This window comes from Dromiciops gliroides, chromosome 1 (genome assembly GCF_019393635.1).
Source record: "Dromiciops gliroides isolate mDroGli1 chromosome 1, mDroGli1.pri, whole genome shotgun sequence".
NCBI classification, from domain to species: Eukaryota; Metazoa; Chordata; class Mammalia; order Microbiotheria; family Microbiotheriidae; genus Dromiciops; species Dromiciops gliroides.
The window spans coordinates 3970326-3985793 of record NC_057861.1 but is presented as its reverse complement, the minus strand read 5'-3'; positions in this window follow the sequence as shown (position 1 = coordinate 3985793).

Sequence of the window (15468 nt, the reverse complement as noted above, 5' to 3'; positions counted from 1 at the left end):
CACCTGGGTGGGTTAAACATTTTCAGAGAAGAGCAGCATCAGTAAGATTAGTTTTTTCAAACAAACAAGGTTACCCTGTAACAATTACAGGCAAAAATAATACATTTTCACAACCCCCCCCCAAATCTTTTTCTAGATTATAATCAGTTTTACCTTTGTGGAAGAAAAAATGCTTTCTTTAGTACTATATGGGAGAAATTTTTGTGCTGTCTTAATGTTTTGCATAAATTTGGAGCCAAGTTTTGGACTAAGTTTTGGGCAATTTTCCAAATGCCCATAACCCCCTTAATGACACCAAGATATGTTCTGAAGAGTTACATGTTCTACACTACCAAGATATCTTTAGCAAGGTTCTAAAGAATCATTTTGGGAACTTCAGGATATGCAAATTTTCTGAAGCTAAAAAGTTCAAAATTCTATATGGACACAAGTTTTTCTTAGAGACAAATAACCATAACATACATGAATTTGATATAGGTGAGGTTTTATGAAGTAAATGACTGGAATCAATATATTTAGGGGGGGCAGGGCAATGGGAGTTAAGTGACTTGCCCAGGGTCACACAGCTAGTACTGCCAAGTGTCAAGTGTCTGAGGCCAGATTTGAACTTGGGTACTCCTGAATCCAGGGCCAGTGCTTTATCCACTGTGCCACCCAGCTGCCCCAATCAATATTTTAAAAATATTTTCTTTAACATGGAGAAAGTTAATTCCTTCTATCCCAGGGAAGGAACAAAATCAACCAGGGGCCCTGCAACATAGACAAGGGCTAATGTTTTCCCTAAAAGCCAAGGAACACCCCCAAGACATGATTGCTCAAGGGGACAAAGTTTTGAATCATATATATACTTCTCCTTGCCAAAGCCCTTTCCATGTACCCTTGGTCTAGGGATATGCTAGGTCAGCTCAAACTAGCTGATTGTCTTTTCAGTGTGAACACTTACACCTTGTCTGCAAACAAATCAGACTTTGATTTGTTTTATTGATTGTCTAGCCCCAGAAAGTGATAGAGAAAATATTAGTAATTCAAATTAAATCTAAAAGTGTTGTACACACAGTTGCTTTTTGTCCCCAGAGAGCCAGTTAAACACTTATTCAACAGGTTTAACATGTTAAACATTAACCAGATCATCCCTGTCTTGATCCCATTGTATTCTGTCTTCTTTAATCTATCCCTATCTACAGACTTTATTCCTGACACCTATATACAGGTCCATGTCTTCCCCATTCTTAAAAACCCCTCATAATCTGTCCATTCCGGCTAGCTATTGTGCTACATCTCTCCTCCCTTTCATGGTTTAACTCTCTGAAAAAGCCATCTACATTGGTACCTTCACTTTCTTTTCACTTGATTCATTGTGTCGGCTGGCCTCTACAATCTGGTTTCATTATTCAACCCAAACCACTCCTTCCAGAATTACCAATTACCTCTTAGTTGCCCAATCTAATGGTCTTTTCCCAGTCCTCATCCTTCTTTACCCTTTGTCTATTACTATCTTCTCCCAGATTCTCTGTCCTCTCTAGTTGTTGTTTTCTTTGTGTGTGTGACATTCTCTCCTGGTTCTTTTCTTCAGGCTATCCCCACTAACTGTAGATAACCCCCAAAACTCTCCCTTTATACTATCTCACATGGGAGCTTATTATTTCTGATGATTTCAATGATCATCTTCATGCAAATGATCTCCAAATCCATATATCCAACCCTGACCTCTCTATTGACTTCCAGTCCTATGTCCCCAGTTGCCTTTTGGGCACCTTGAATTAATAAGTGTTCTGATGGCATTTCAAACTAACTCAACATGCCCCAAATAGAACTTGTTATTTCCTTCCCCCCAAATCCTTTGGTCTTCTTAACTTCCTTATTTCTGTTGAGGGCGCCACCATCCTCCTAGTTACCCGGGTTCAAAGCCTCAATGTCATCCTTGACTCCTTACACACTCTTACATACCAACCTGTTGTCAGGTGCTGGTTCTCTACCTTTTTGACGTCTCTTCTCTCCTCTGATACTGCTATACCTCTAGTGATGCCCCAAATCCTCACACCTGGACTATGGCAACAGCTTCTGGGAGGGGGTCGACCTGCCTGCCTCGTCTCTCCCCACTCCAGTCCATCTTCCAATCATCTGCCAAAGTGATTTTTCTAAAGTGCAGTCTGGACCATGTCACCTCCCCCTCCCCCTTCCCCCCATTAATAAATACCAGTGGCTTCCTGTTGCCTTCAGCATCAAGTATTAAATTCTGCTTGTCATTGAGAGATGTTCACAACCTGCCTCCTCTTTCCCTCTCCTGTCTTCTTTTTTTTTTTTTTTTTTTTTAGTGAGGCATGGGGGTAAGTTACTTGCCCAGGGTCACCTCAGCTAATATGTGTTAAGTGTCTGAGGCCGGATTTGAACTCAGGGTACTCCTGACTCCAGGGCCGGTGCTCTATCCACTGAGCCACCTAGCTGCCTCCCTCTCCTGTTTTCTTGCACCTTACTCCCTTCCAACACATTACAGTCTGCCTACACTGGTTTCCAGGCTGTTCTCCCACAAGAACATTCCAACATTGTCCCCCAAGCCCAGAATATTCTCACTCCTCACTTCTGACTCTGAACATCTCCTAACTTTTTTTTTCAAGCCTTCGTCAATTCCTGTTTTCTGCAGGAAAATTCTGCCTTTCCCAAACCCCCTGTCCCTCTCCTTCCCCTTGGTAGCTAGTGCCTTCCCTCTGAGTTACCTTCCATTTAGTCTCTGTGGTCTTATATGCAGTTATTTGCATTGTGTCTTCCCCTTTAAAACATAACCTCATTGAGGACTGGGATTCTTTTTCCCTTTTATCTATTTATTTATTTACTTCTTCATTCATTTATTTATTCACTCACTCACCCATTTATTTATTCATTTATTTGTTTATCCATCTACTTAATTATTTAATTTAACTTATTTATTTGATTGATTTGTTTTATCTATCTGTCTATCTATCTGTTTATCTATCTATCTATCTATCATCTATCTATCTAGTTTCTGGTGCCTAGCACAGTCCCTGGCACATAGAAAGCCCTTAATAAATGCTTACTGACTTACCTGCTGGTCACTTAAGGGTGACAGAGGCTGCTGGCCTATGAGGAGTCAATGCCCTTTCAGGCTTGGTGAGTATCTCATGAATGAGCCAGTCCCAAGCCCTCTCCCTGCTGACCAGACACATTTCTGCACGGGGACTAGGCTGACTGAATCTCCCAGAGTCAATACCCCCATTTAGCATCTTCTAGCTCTATGTGTGTATATATGCATAAATACATATTTACACGCACACACATACATGTGCATTATCTAAGCTATGTGTTACATCTGGGTGTATGCATGTATGTGTATATATATATATATTGTGCATGTGTATATATATATGTACACACATATGCATGATAAATCAGAGGTATATTAAGGGGGGAGGGAACTAGCATTAAGGTGCCTGGGAAGGTGGGATTTTCCCTAGAACCTGAAGGAAACCAGGAGACAGAGATGAGAGAGACCCTAACCAGCCGAGCATGCAGTAGTATTGGCGTAAAGTGATGAGGCCTACATGGGTTGGGGGCAGGGTCATGACCAGAGAAGGGAGTTCATAAGAGATTGGGAGGTAGAACACCTTGACTACTGATTGGATATGGGGGGTGATGGGGAGGAGTCAAGGATGCCCCTAGATCATGAGCCTGGGGGGCTGGAAGGATGGTGGTGAATAGGGAAGTTTGAAAGGGGGAAGTTTGGGGTGGGAAGAGAGGTATTCCATTTTGGATGCCGATTCTGAAACACTGACAGAACAATGTCCGGTGAGCAGTTGTAGGGTGTGAGCGCCGGTTTCAGAACCGGATACACAGATCTGGGAATCATCAGCCTGGAGATGGTGATGAATCCACGGGAGCTGAGATCACAAGTGAAGTGCATTGATGTCCACCACCACCACTACAATGTTGACCAGGTTATATACCAGTGATGATGTGGGGGTATCAACCTTGAGAAAGCCCAGGGTGAGCCTTGGAGAAATGGTTGGTTGGTGGTTGTCTTTGTTCTCAAGAGGTGCCAAAAATAACCTTACTCTGTCATGTTCCATGTATAGCATGTCCGACTGTGGCTGACCAGACCGACCTAGCTCATAAGGTCTCTCCCACAGTCGGGCACAGATAGTCCACATGATCATCTGGAGGGGAGGTGGGTCTGGATTTGTGCCTCTCGTTTCTTTTGAGCTTCTGTAATTTCGAGGCCCCCAAACAAGCCAGCCCATTGAGTAGTGTTCATTACATTACTGACTCAGTGCCAGGCACTGAGCTGAGACCTGGGGATGCAAAGGAAGATGGTCCCCAAAGTTCCTGTTCTCAAGAAGCTCACAGCCCACAGAGGAGTTGACCCTCAGCAGCCACAAACACAAGATTTAGGCAGGACAAGTCATCACCTGAGGCCACCAAATGGAGAATGGCCTCTGGGCTCCCTTTGGGACTCGTGGGGAAGCCAGGGTCTGGAGCCTTTTCTGTACTGGGTTTGGCCCAGAATGCCTACAACAGGCTCTGACCCTGGGAGACACAAAGCCGGCTGTCCAGAAGTCTGTCTCCCAGCCCTGATGGCTCCTTGAGGCCCATGTTTTGGGAGGGTTCTGTCCATGAAGGCCAGAAGACCTGAGCTGGAATCCCGCCTCAGATGCTTGCCCGTTGTGTGACCCTGGGCAAGTCACTTAACCTCTGCCCATCATGTCAAATGGGAATAACAATAGCACCCATATCACCAGTGATATCGTGAGGATCAAATGAGATCAATATGTAACGCTCTCTGTGAGCCTTTAAGTGCTACATCAATGGTCACTATTGTCATCAGACCGATCCTGAAGAAGGCAGACTTTTCTGGCCCATCGTGCTGCAATTGGTCTCCTTATAATGGACAAGGCAGGGCCTTGCCTTGCGGGAAGGTGCAGCATTGGGAAGACTTAACGTTTTAACTTTAAAAGACTGTTTTTAATAACTGCATAAAATATGCCTGTTGGCTATTTGCTCCCTCCTTGAAACCACAGATTAACAGGTGCACTTATGGCTTCCTTTCACTATTACAATTTCATAGGGGTTTGGAAGCCATTTTTAGAGGATTCTTTTCAGGACTGGTGTCAACTCCACATAGAAAGAAACCACATTCTGCATGTTAAATGGGGGGAGGGGGAAGGTAACAAGCATTTATTAAGTGCCTACTGTGTGTCAGACACCTTGCTAAGCACCTTACAATTATTATTTCTTTTGATCCTCACTAACCCTGGGAGGGAGGTGCAATTTTGATCCTCATTTTGCAGTTGAGGAAACGGAGGTAAATAGCAGTGAAGTGACTTGCCCAGGGTCACACAGAGGCCAGATCTGAAGTCATGTCTTCCTGAATCCATATTATGAGTCTATGTTATGCCAAGTTAAAAGATAGAAATTTGCTGGTACCCTCACTTGCGTTAAATAAGAAATTCTTTCAAAACTTGAGGTCTTCACATTTTAAAGATTTTTAAAAAAATTCAGGGGCAGTGGGGCAGCTAGGTGGCGCAGTGGATAGAGCACCGGCCCTGGAATCAGGAGTACCTGAGTTCAAATCCGGCCTCAGACACTTAACACTTACTAGCTGTGTGACCCTGGGCAAGTCACTTGACCCCCATTGCCTCACTAATTAAAAACCAAAAAAACCAAAAAATTCAGGGGCAGCTAGGTGGCGCAGTGGATAGAGCACTGGCCCTGGAGTCAGGAGGACCTGAGTTCAAATCTAGCCTCAGACACTTAACACTTACTAGCTGTGTGACCCTGGGCAAGTCACTTAACCCCAATTGCCTCACTAAAAAAAAAAAAAAATTCAGTGAACCTGTGAAGACTACTTTCCATGAAAAACATTCATTTTTCTCCCAAAGTATCCCAAGGCTAAGTCAGTCTTGCCCTGAAGTGAACCATTCTCCTTCTTAGTGTGCAGTGTCCCGTTGCAATTAAAATCCCCTGTTGTGAAAGGGGGTGGGAGTGGGAAGGAGACAGGAACATGCAGCACAACCCCCACCCTCCTTAAAATCAGTCTCCTCTTTCCTCTGTGATGCATTTACATTCCAGATATCTCCCTGGACCCAGATTATTTCTGTGGTATCCGTAAGCCTCCGAAGGCTAGATTTCAGGCTGTTTGGCAAACATCATCCAGTTCTGAAAGCCAGGAAGTTGTACTGTCTTTCCGACTTTTGTCTCAGATTTAAATGTATGTCAGCAGCTTTAAAAATCGCCCCTGCTGTGTAGTGGGCAACTGTGGAACTGGGCCAATAGGTTCCATTTCTTATGGTTGAAGTACTTCCCAAGAGTCGCTAGGGGGCCGTGTTCCCTCAAGGAAGTCATCAAAACTGATGGTGTTTAGCAAACAAATTAGTCTGGGCACTTGGAAGAAACCAGGGTAATCTTTTCTTAGAAAAAGCGGCACGTCTTGGAAAACGGCTCCATTGAACTGTCACCCCACAGAGCCAACGAGGCCTGAAAAGCAATGGCGTGACACGGCTCTTCCTCGGCTCCACAAGGGTCCGGAACACCTTGGCTCATCTGCCCTGCAGGAAAGGGCCTTAGATTTTCCCGGCATCCTCTTACTTGCATCACACTCTCTAGTCCTCTATGTTGAAACCCACACGGCCCACAGAACCAGAATTAAACCCCCAAAGTGTTGCAAGAGACCGAGCCTTCCCTTGTGGGTAAGGTTTGGGGAAAACATGATTGGAAGAAACAGATTCTCCGGACCGGTTTTTAAAAAGAAGAAAGAAGGAACCTTTCCCTTGATGTTTACAGAACTAGTAAATCAAACTATTTTAGGGGAGAGGGAAGGTTTCAATGAACTCCCCTGTATGGTCTTCTCCCTTAGTGTGCTTAGGATTTGCTCCAGACACTTGAGATGGAAATGTAACGGTAAGGGGAAGTTTGTGGTGCCAGTGGCCAAACGTGAGTGGAAAGGGAGTGATTTAATTTTGTCTAAATTTCGACTAACCGAAGGCATCGCTCAGAAGGGATTCCTGGGGAAAGTGTTCTCTTTTCCTCATTCCTCTCACCACCAGCAGCCTTTTCAAAACATCCCAGGGCTAAAAACATTTAGAGAGAAGGCTCCTAATTGGCAGAGACTGGGCTAAGTGCCCAGGGAACAGAAAGAGCCTGAGTTCTGAAATGCCCCAGGAAGGGCCTCTGTGGGCTTGGCTGGCTTTGTTGGATGGGGTCACACTGCAAACAATGCCAAATACCTGGAAAAGCACCGAGTTCCCCATTTCCCCCTCACTAGAGTGTGTGAAATCCCAACAACTACAAAACTACTTTTTGTCTTCTAAATGAATACCCCCTTTGCCTGGGGTTGGCTGGGCAACTTTCTCCCCATCCACTGAGTAAGTTAAGTAAAACTCCATCCTGTCTTTTACAGACTTTCTAGAGGCAGCTGGGTGTGGTCCAGTACTCAGGGCACCGGGCCTGGAGTCAGGAAGCCCTGAGTTCAGATCTGACATGTATGTACCAGCTGTGTGATCTTGGGCAAGTCACTTAGCCTCTGTCTGCCTCAGTTTCCCCAGCTGTAAAATGGGTGTAGTAATAGCTTCTACCTCCCAAGGTTGTTGTTGAGGATCCAATGAGAGCAGGTTTGTAAATTGCTCAGCAGACCTGTAAATGCTGGATATCTTTTTAGAGTGGAGGCATAACATTCACTCTTCAGGGTAAGTCCACTTACTGTCTAAACACAATTAGTTTTTTAAACAGCCAGTTAGCTCGTTCAGTATTTTATTACTCATGACCATTAAGTCTAGCATTAATATAAAAAAAGACTTAGGAACGAGTGAGTGGATGCTGCCAGATCCTGCCATCAGCTTTCATGAACAGTTGCCTATTTTGAGTTGGGTGATAAAAAAGGCTCCGCTTAAGGAGATGGGGAGACCACCACAGACCTCCACAATCAAATGGACGTAGTGATGTGCTCAAGGCCCCCCTTGTTTGAGTCCCTTGGATGTTAGAGCCCTTTACCACCAGGCTGGGATTCTTCCAGAGGACTGTTCCAGCCTTAATATTCTGTCTTTGCCACTAGCCCAATGGGCCCCTCCTTAGGAGGATCTGGCTCCCCCAAAACCACTGTTTTGCCTGGTTAACCTATGAGCCCACAAAGCTTTAAGAGACATCCATGAAGTTGGGTGTTGGCAGCCATTGATCGGGCACGGAGGTAGGGGGTGGGGTATTGTAAAGAATAGAGCTTCTGCAGTTAGTCAGTCAGTTAGCATTTATGAAGCACCTACTATGTTCCTCTATAGCAGCTAGGTAGTACAATAGACCAGGGCTTCTTAAACCTTTTCCACTCTTGACCTCTCTTCACCTGAGAAATTTTTACGCTACCCTGGGTATATAGGTATATAAAATAGGTATGCACATGTAAAAAAATGTAATTATTAACTAGCTAATCTAGAAAAATTATATAACTGGACTTATATGAAAAATTATGATTATATGAAAAGTTATAAGTTTAGAAAAATTGTAATTGGGCCGTAAGTCCCATCTGGGTCGCCATTCAAATGTAGAAATATTTTAAATAGCTTGCCTAATTTGGGGGGCCTAATCTGACCGGGGTACCAATCTGTGGCCTCTTGACTCACTGGCTATCGGACTGCTATTAATTTAATATGGTCCATTTATAAAGTTCCACCACACTGCTCCACTCCCAAAATTGATAAGCAAACGATTAAGAAGCCTCTTCCATTTTAACAGCAGAGGGTTTATTTATGAGAAACAATTTAAAATTAAGAATACAGGGAAATAAAATGTACAACCTGACTGCATTCTGGCATGTCTCTTTCCACCTGCTGCGCCTGGAACTTTTTTAGCCTCCTCCTGCATACCAACAGACCTTCTTCTAGCGTCCCCCTCGCTGAAAAGCCCCACTGCTCTGTATCGGCCTCCTTGCCTTCTTGCTCTTAGCTTTTTCTCCTTCCCCTGTCTCTTAGTGCTTCAGCCTTTCTGTTCTCTTAATCTTCGCTTTCTCCAACCTGTACCCTGTGCTGACCACTTCTGTGCTCTGCCTCCTGTTCTGTCTGTCTGCTCTGTCAATCCGCGCCCCTTGCCGCCTTTGCAGCCCGGTGTCTAACTCTCCCGTATATATATCTTCCTTTCTCCACTCAAACCTTGGGGCTCCCTGCACCCCCCCCCCACACCAAGCTAATCCGCCAGCCACACTAGGGCTGCGGCTGGGGGGGACACTCGAGCGTCCTGTGCGTACCACCCCCAGGGCTCCAGGGGCCTGTGCCCCCTGCTGTGCACCCAGGGACCTCTGCACGGGCTACACCAGAGGCCGGCCTGGGAGCCTGGGATCTCTCTGATACATCTGCTCAGGGTGGAGAGAGCTGGGGCACTTTCCCCCAGCTGTCTGACCTGGCATCTTGTACAGCCCATGGGGCTTTTTTGGCTCAGCTGAAGTGGAGGGGGAGGGGCTGGTGCCCACAGAGAAGAAAAACCTGAGGTCCTAAGGCTTTCTAATCTCAGCCCACCCCAAATCAAAATAAATTTCCACACACATCAAACTTTTACTTCTACTTGTGGGGTTGCAACCTACAATTTAAGAAGTTTTGCAACAGATAGAGCAATGGGCCTGGAATCAGGAAGACTTATCTTTCTGAGTTCAAATCTGGCCTCAGACACTTACTAGCTGTGTGGCCCTGGGCAAGTCATGTCACCCTGTTTGCCTCAGTTTCCTCATCTGTCAAATGAGCTGGAGAAGGAAATGGTGAACCACTCCAGGATCTCTGCCAAGAAAACCCCAAATAGGGTCAGGAAGAGTCAGATTTGACAGAAATGACTGAACAACAATGTTCCTGGCACTGTGTTAAGTGCTTGGGATACAAAGAAAAGCAAAAGACAGTCCCTGTCTCAACACTAATGCATTATTGGTGAAGTTATGAATTGATTCAACTATTCTGGAGAGCAATTTGGAACTATAGCTAAAAGCCTTTGACCCAGTAATACCACTACTAGGTATGTATCACAAAGAGATCATAAAAAAGGGAAAAGGACCCACATGTACAAAAATGTTTATAGCAGCTCTCTTTGTGGTGGCAAAGAATTGGAAACTGAGGGGGTGCCCATCAATTGGGGAATGGTTGAACAAGTTGTGGTATATGAATGTAATGGAATACTATCATGCTATAAGAAATGATGAGCAGGAGGATTTCAGAGAAACCTGGAAAGTCTGAGTGGAGTGAGCAGAACCAGGAGAACATTGTACACAGTAAGTAACAGCAACATTGTGTGATGATCAACTGTGATAGCTTTTCTCAGCAGTTAAATGATCCAAGACAGTTCCAAAGGACTCATGCTGGAAAATGTTCTCCACATCCAGAAAAAAGAACTGTGGATTCTGAATGCAGATTGAACCATACCGTTTCTACTTTTTTTTGGAAGTTTTTCCCTTTTGTTCTGATTCTTCTTTCACAGCATGAGTCATGCAGAAATATGTTTAATGTGATTGTACATATATAGCCTATATCAGATTGCTCTATGTCTTGGGGAGAGAGAGGAAGGAAGGGAGGGAGGGAGAAATATTTGGAACTAAAAATCTTATGAAAACAAATGTTGAAAACTCTCTTTACATGTAACTGGAAAATAATAAAATACTTTTATGGTTTAAAAAAAAGACATCCCATTTCAAGGAACTCACAAGCCAATAGGAGAGACAACATTCAAACAACTATGGACAAACAAGATAAAGACAGAATAAATTGGGAATTGGTTGGTTGACTGTTGTCCTTTGTTCTCAAAGAGGTCCAAAATGACATCACTATATTGGGGTTGAGGTACAGTGTGCCCAATTGGCTGATCAGACAAATATGAGCTCAGAAGGCTCTACCACAGGTCAGGCACAAATAGTCTATGTGAACGTTTTGGGGATTCTCTAAATCTGCACATCTTATGTTTCTTTCGAGCTGCTTCAGTTCCACTTTGCTCATGGAGCAAAGCACCTTCTCTGGTGAGGGCACACCATGCTGAGCAGTCCTGGGCCAGGGTCTCCCATGTCACACAAGTGTTTAGAATACACAGTGTCTCCTTTCCCCCAAGATGATTTGGATAACAAGTTGTGGTACAAGAAGAAAATATGACGGAAGTCTGGGAAGACTTGTCCAAACAGACAAAGTGAAACAATCAGAACAAGGAAGACTGATCACCCCAAGCACTCTATTAAGTATTTACAGTGAACCAGTGTACTAAGGTCTGAGGACACAAAGAATGGAAGGGAAAAAAAACACTCTCTGACCTCAGAGAGCATACACTCTAATGGGTGAGATGACTCATAAATAACTAAGTATGTAGACCAGATATATACAGAGGAGATTACAGGTAATCTGAAAGGGGGAGGTGATTAATTCTTCTGTAAAATGATTCCTTATTCCTGTAGTCTCATGCTAGAATTCACAAAGTTCACATTATTCACACACACCCTACAACCCCCCCAATAGCTTCTTATATTTTATACTTAGAATTTTCTTTTCCCAAATTACATGCAAAATACAAATTTTGACTTCAATTTTTAAAAAAACTTTGTGTTCCAAATTCTCTTCTTCCCTCCCCCTCAAGAACTCAAGCAATTCAATATAAGCTATACCTTATCAGTCTTGCAAAACATTTCCACATTAGCCAGGTTGTGAAAGAAAAGAGGCAAAAACAAAACTTCACATAAAGGAACTCACACAAAAAAATACTTCAATCTGTATTCAGATATCATCAGTTCTCTCTCTGTATATGGATTGCATTTTTCATAAGACCTTCAGAGTTGTCTTAGATCATTGCATTGCTAAAAATAACCAAGTCATTGACTCAGATCATCTTACAATGTTGCTGTTGTTTTGTATACAGTACATTTCACTTTGCATCACCTCATGTAGATCTTTCCAGGCTTTTCTGATATTATCCTGCTCATCATTTTTTTTATAGTAAACTACATTTATATAGTACTTTAAAGAGAGATTTCCTTACAATAAACCCATGAGGTTGATTATTGCAACAACAGTAATAGATAACATTTATATAGTACCTTATACCTGACAGAATTTTCTTCACAGTAGCCCAGCAAAGTAACTACTATATGTTTTGTCCTCATCAATCAATCATCATCCTCAATTAGTCCTCATCATTATCCTCAATCAATCAATCAACCCTGGGCAGCCAGCCTGGGGCTAGATCTGTGTTGGTGTGACCATGGGGTTGGGCTCTACTTCCACCCCAGTACAGCAGACCCTTCCTGCTGAACATCTAAGCTGTCTTTGGCTGGAATATGATCTCAGCCCGTCCTTTTGTGAGTTCTGTTGCTCCAGGAATTGTCTTATGGCATTATTTGGAGTTTTTTGAAGTGATTGTGTCAGGAACTCTGAGAGCTTACTGCCTTTCCTCTGCCATCTTGGCTCCACCTCCCCCCCACAATAGCTTCTTTAGTCATGTTTGGGGAGGTGTGGTGGTGGTTACATTTCAATGTAAGAGGTAGTTCTTAGCTCAGAGATCCAATCCCAAATTCTAATTTTTCCTTTAATATTAAAGCAATAAAATTCTTACTCTCCAAGGATTTGAGATAGAGTAGAGAGACAGAGACAGAAAGAGGCATCAGAGGAGATGGAGAGACAGACAGACAGAAAAAGACACAGAGAAAGAAAGAGAGGAATCAGAGGAGATGGAGAGAAAAGGAAAGAGAGAGAGAGAGAGAGAATGAATGAGAGAGAAGAAGCAGAAAGATGGAGACAGAGAGATAAAGAGAGAGATGTGGATATATTTGTACACAAATTCATATATTTGGTGGTCCTGACAGTCCTCAGGAGCTGCATTCCCCCAAGCCCCACTAAGATATTCCTTTCTTTTCTCTTCTTTTCCTTTCCTTCTCTCTCCCCCTCCCTCCCTCTCTTCCTTCCTCTTTCTTTCTTTCCCAATTTAAGTTGTTTTATTTTCCCCCAAATGGTTAGCATTATGTCTAGAGTACACAATTTTGTAAAGAGACATCTAATTCCACTCTACAAATATTTCTCAACACCTATAATGTTCAAGTAACAAGGGATGAAAAGGGGTTTTTTCTTCCCTTTCCCTTTCCTTTCCTCCCTTTTATGATCTCTGCCTTCCAGCATTGCTCTGTCCCATCTCAATTTGCTAACTTTTTTTCTTTGTTTCGAACTACCAGATATATATATATATATATATATATATATATTATATATATATATATATATATATATACTATATATATATATATATTTTAGCAAGGCAATTGGGTTAAGTGACTTGCCCAGGGTTACACAGCTAGTAAGTGTTAGTGTCTGAGGCCGGATTGAACTCAGATTCTCCTGACTCCAGAGCTGGTGCTCTATCCACTGCATGGTGCAGTGCTGCCCCTAAGATATTATTTAACTTGGAAATCTGCATTAACAAGACTCCCTGACTAATGAAGTTGGCGGTGTCCAAACGTCACCTGGCCAGAATTAGGAATGTTTGAGATCAGACCATATGCTTTGAATCCTTCAGCTAATAGAGTCTTCTTTCACCTCTTTCTTTGTCTGATCAGACCCTGGACAAAGAAATCCTGTCCCCAAAGCCAGGCTACAGAATGAGGGCGAGCTGCTGGAAATACTCTCATCCTGCCTAAACAGGATGAGTTTAGGAAAATGATTTCCATGGGCTTGAGGTTCCCTTCCCAGGGGGCACATGGGCCGGCTGACATTTCCTCCCATTTAGGCCACAAAGAACCAAGAGACATCAGCAAGAGTCTTCGACAGGGGTGGCAGCCTCAGACAGACAGACCCCAGCTGCCTTAGCAGGACCAAGTGAGGACAAAAGCTCCTCTAGTGCTTCCAATGGGACTTTGTCTCCAAGGTCCAGAGCCCTAAGCGAGGTCCATTTCTCTTTCTTTCTTTCTTTTCTTTCTTTCTTTCTTTCTTCTTCTTTCTTTCTTTCCTTTCTTTCTTTCTTTCTTTCTTTCTTTCTTTCTTTCTTTCTTTCTTTCTTTCTTCTTTCTTTTTCTTAGTGAGGCAATTGGGGTTAAGTGACTTGCCAGGGTCACACAGTTAGTAAGTGTTAAGTGTTGAGGGTGGATTTGAACTCAGGTACTCCTGAATCCAGGGCTGGTGCTCTATCCACTGTGCCACCTAGCTGCCTGTGAGGTCCATTTCTGACCCAGCTGGCTCTGCTTCTTCAGCGACCTTGACTCAGGGCATAGATTGGTGGGACCTGAAAAACTGCCACAAAGCAGAGCCGAAGGCACAGGAGCCAAGAGATGGGACTTGTTTAACACGAGGAACAGAGCTGGATTGTTCTTGAATGCTACTCCAGTTTTACATGGTGCAGACTTATGTATTTATAGGTTTAAAGGGGAGATGGATTAAGAAATACTGGGAGGGATGTTATAACATTCAGTAGCTTCTAAGTGTACATTCTCCAACTGTGGTATGTCACCGGCTTACAGGGAAACTAAGCCCCCTCCTCTACCCTTATTCACCACCTCAAGAAACTTGTTAGCTTGTTTATTTGGTGGGGGGGGAAGGGTTGTAGGCAAAAGGAAGTTTATTTCAGGGTGTCCCTGGCTATTGCATTTTTTATGAGAACACGCCTTATTGAATCAGATTTTTGATCCTGGGTGACTGGGGTAAGGAAGGAGGTGGTATTGCACTCTGCACAAACAGGGAAAATTTGTAGGAGTAGGTGTGGAAGAGGGAAAAAAACCAGTTTTTAGATGCACTGAATTTGAGCTGCTGCCTTTAGAAAGACCAGGTGGGGACTCTAGCCAGCAGATGGTTGGCATTCTAAGACTGGAACTCAAGAGAGAGACTCAGACTGGCTATGTAGGCTAGACATCATCTGCAAAGTGATCACTGGACCCCTATGGACAGGGAGAGAGTCTAGAACAAGACTTCATCACCTTTCTTTGAGAAAGCTGGTGGTGCCATGAAAGCCAGGATCAAATCTGATCTCTGACACACGTCAGCTGTGTGACCCTGGGCAAGTCACTTCACCTCTGCCTCAGTTTCCTCAACTGTAAAATGGGGATAATCACAGCACCTGCCTCCCAGGATTGCTGTGGGGATCAAATGAGTTAATCTTTGTAAAGCATGTGCCTGGCACATAGTAGGTGCTTAATATATGCTTGTTTCCTTCCTTCTGTGCCATGTGCTATTCATTTATTGATCCCATTTATAAGTATTTGATTTTGTCCTTTGTCATGGTTCTTTGTCTCTGAACTGAGTTCAAGTTCAGCTGGCCTCTAATGGGTTAAGTTTAGAAATGCAGCTCTAGGAATTTAACTGACCTTGGAGAATGCATTTGAACACAAAGGAGTGGGGTCTGATAACTCTACATCACCACACTGTCCTTTGGAAATGTCTGGCAACTCTCACGTTGACTCAAAAGATGTGTGTGTGTGTGTGTGTGTGTGTTATTGCCCACCCCATTACCAAACTTCCAACCAGTCATGTTGCTCCCTGAGCC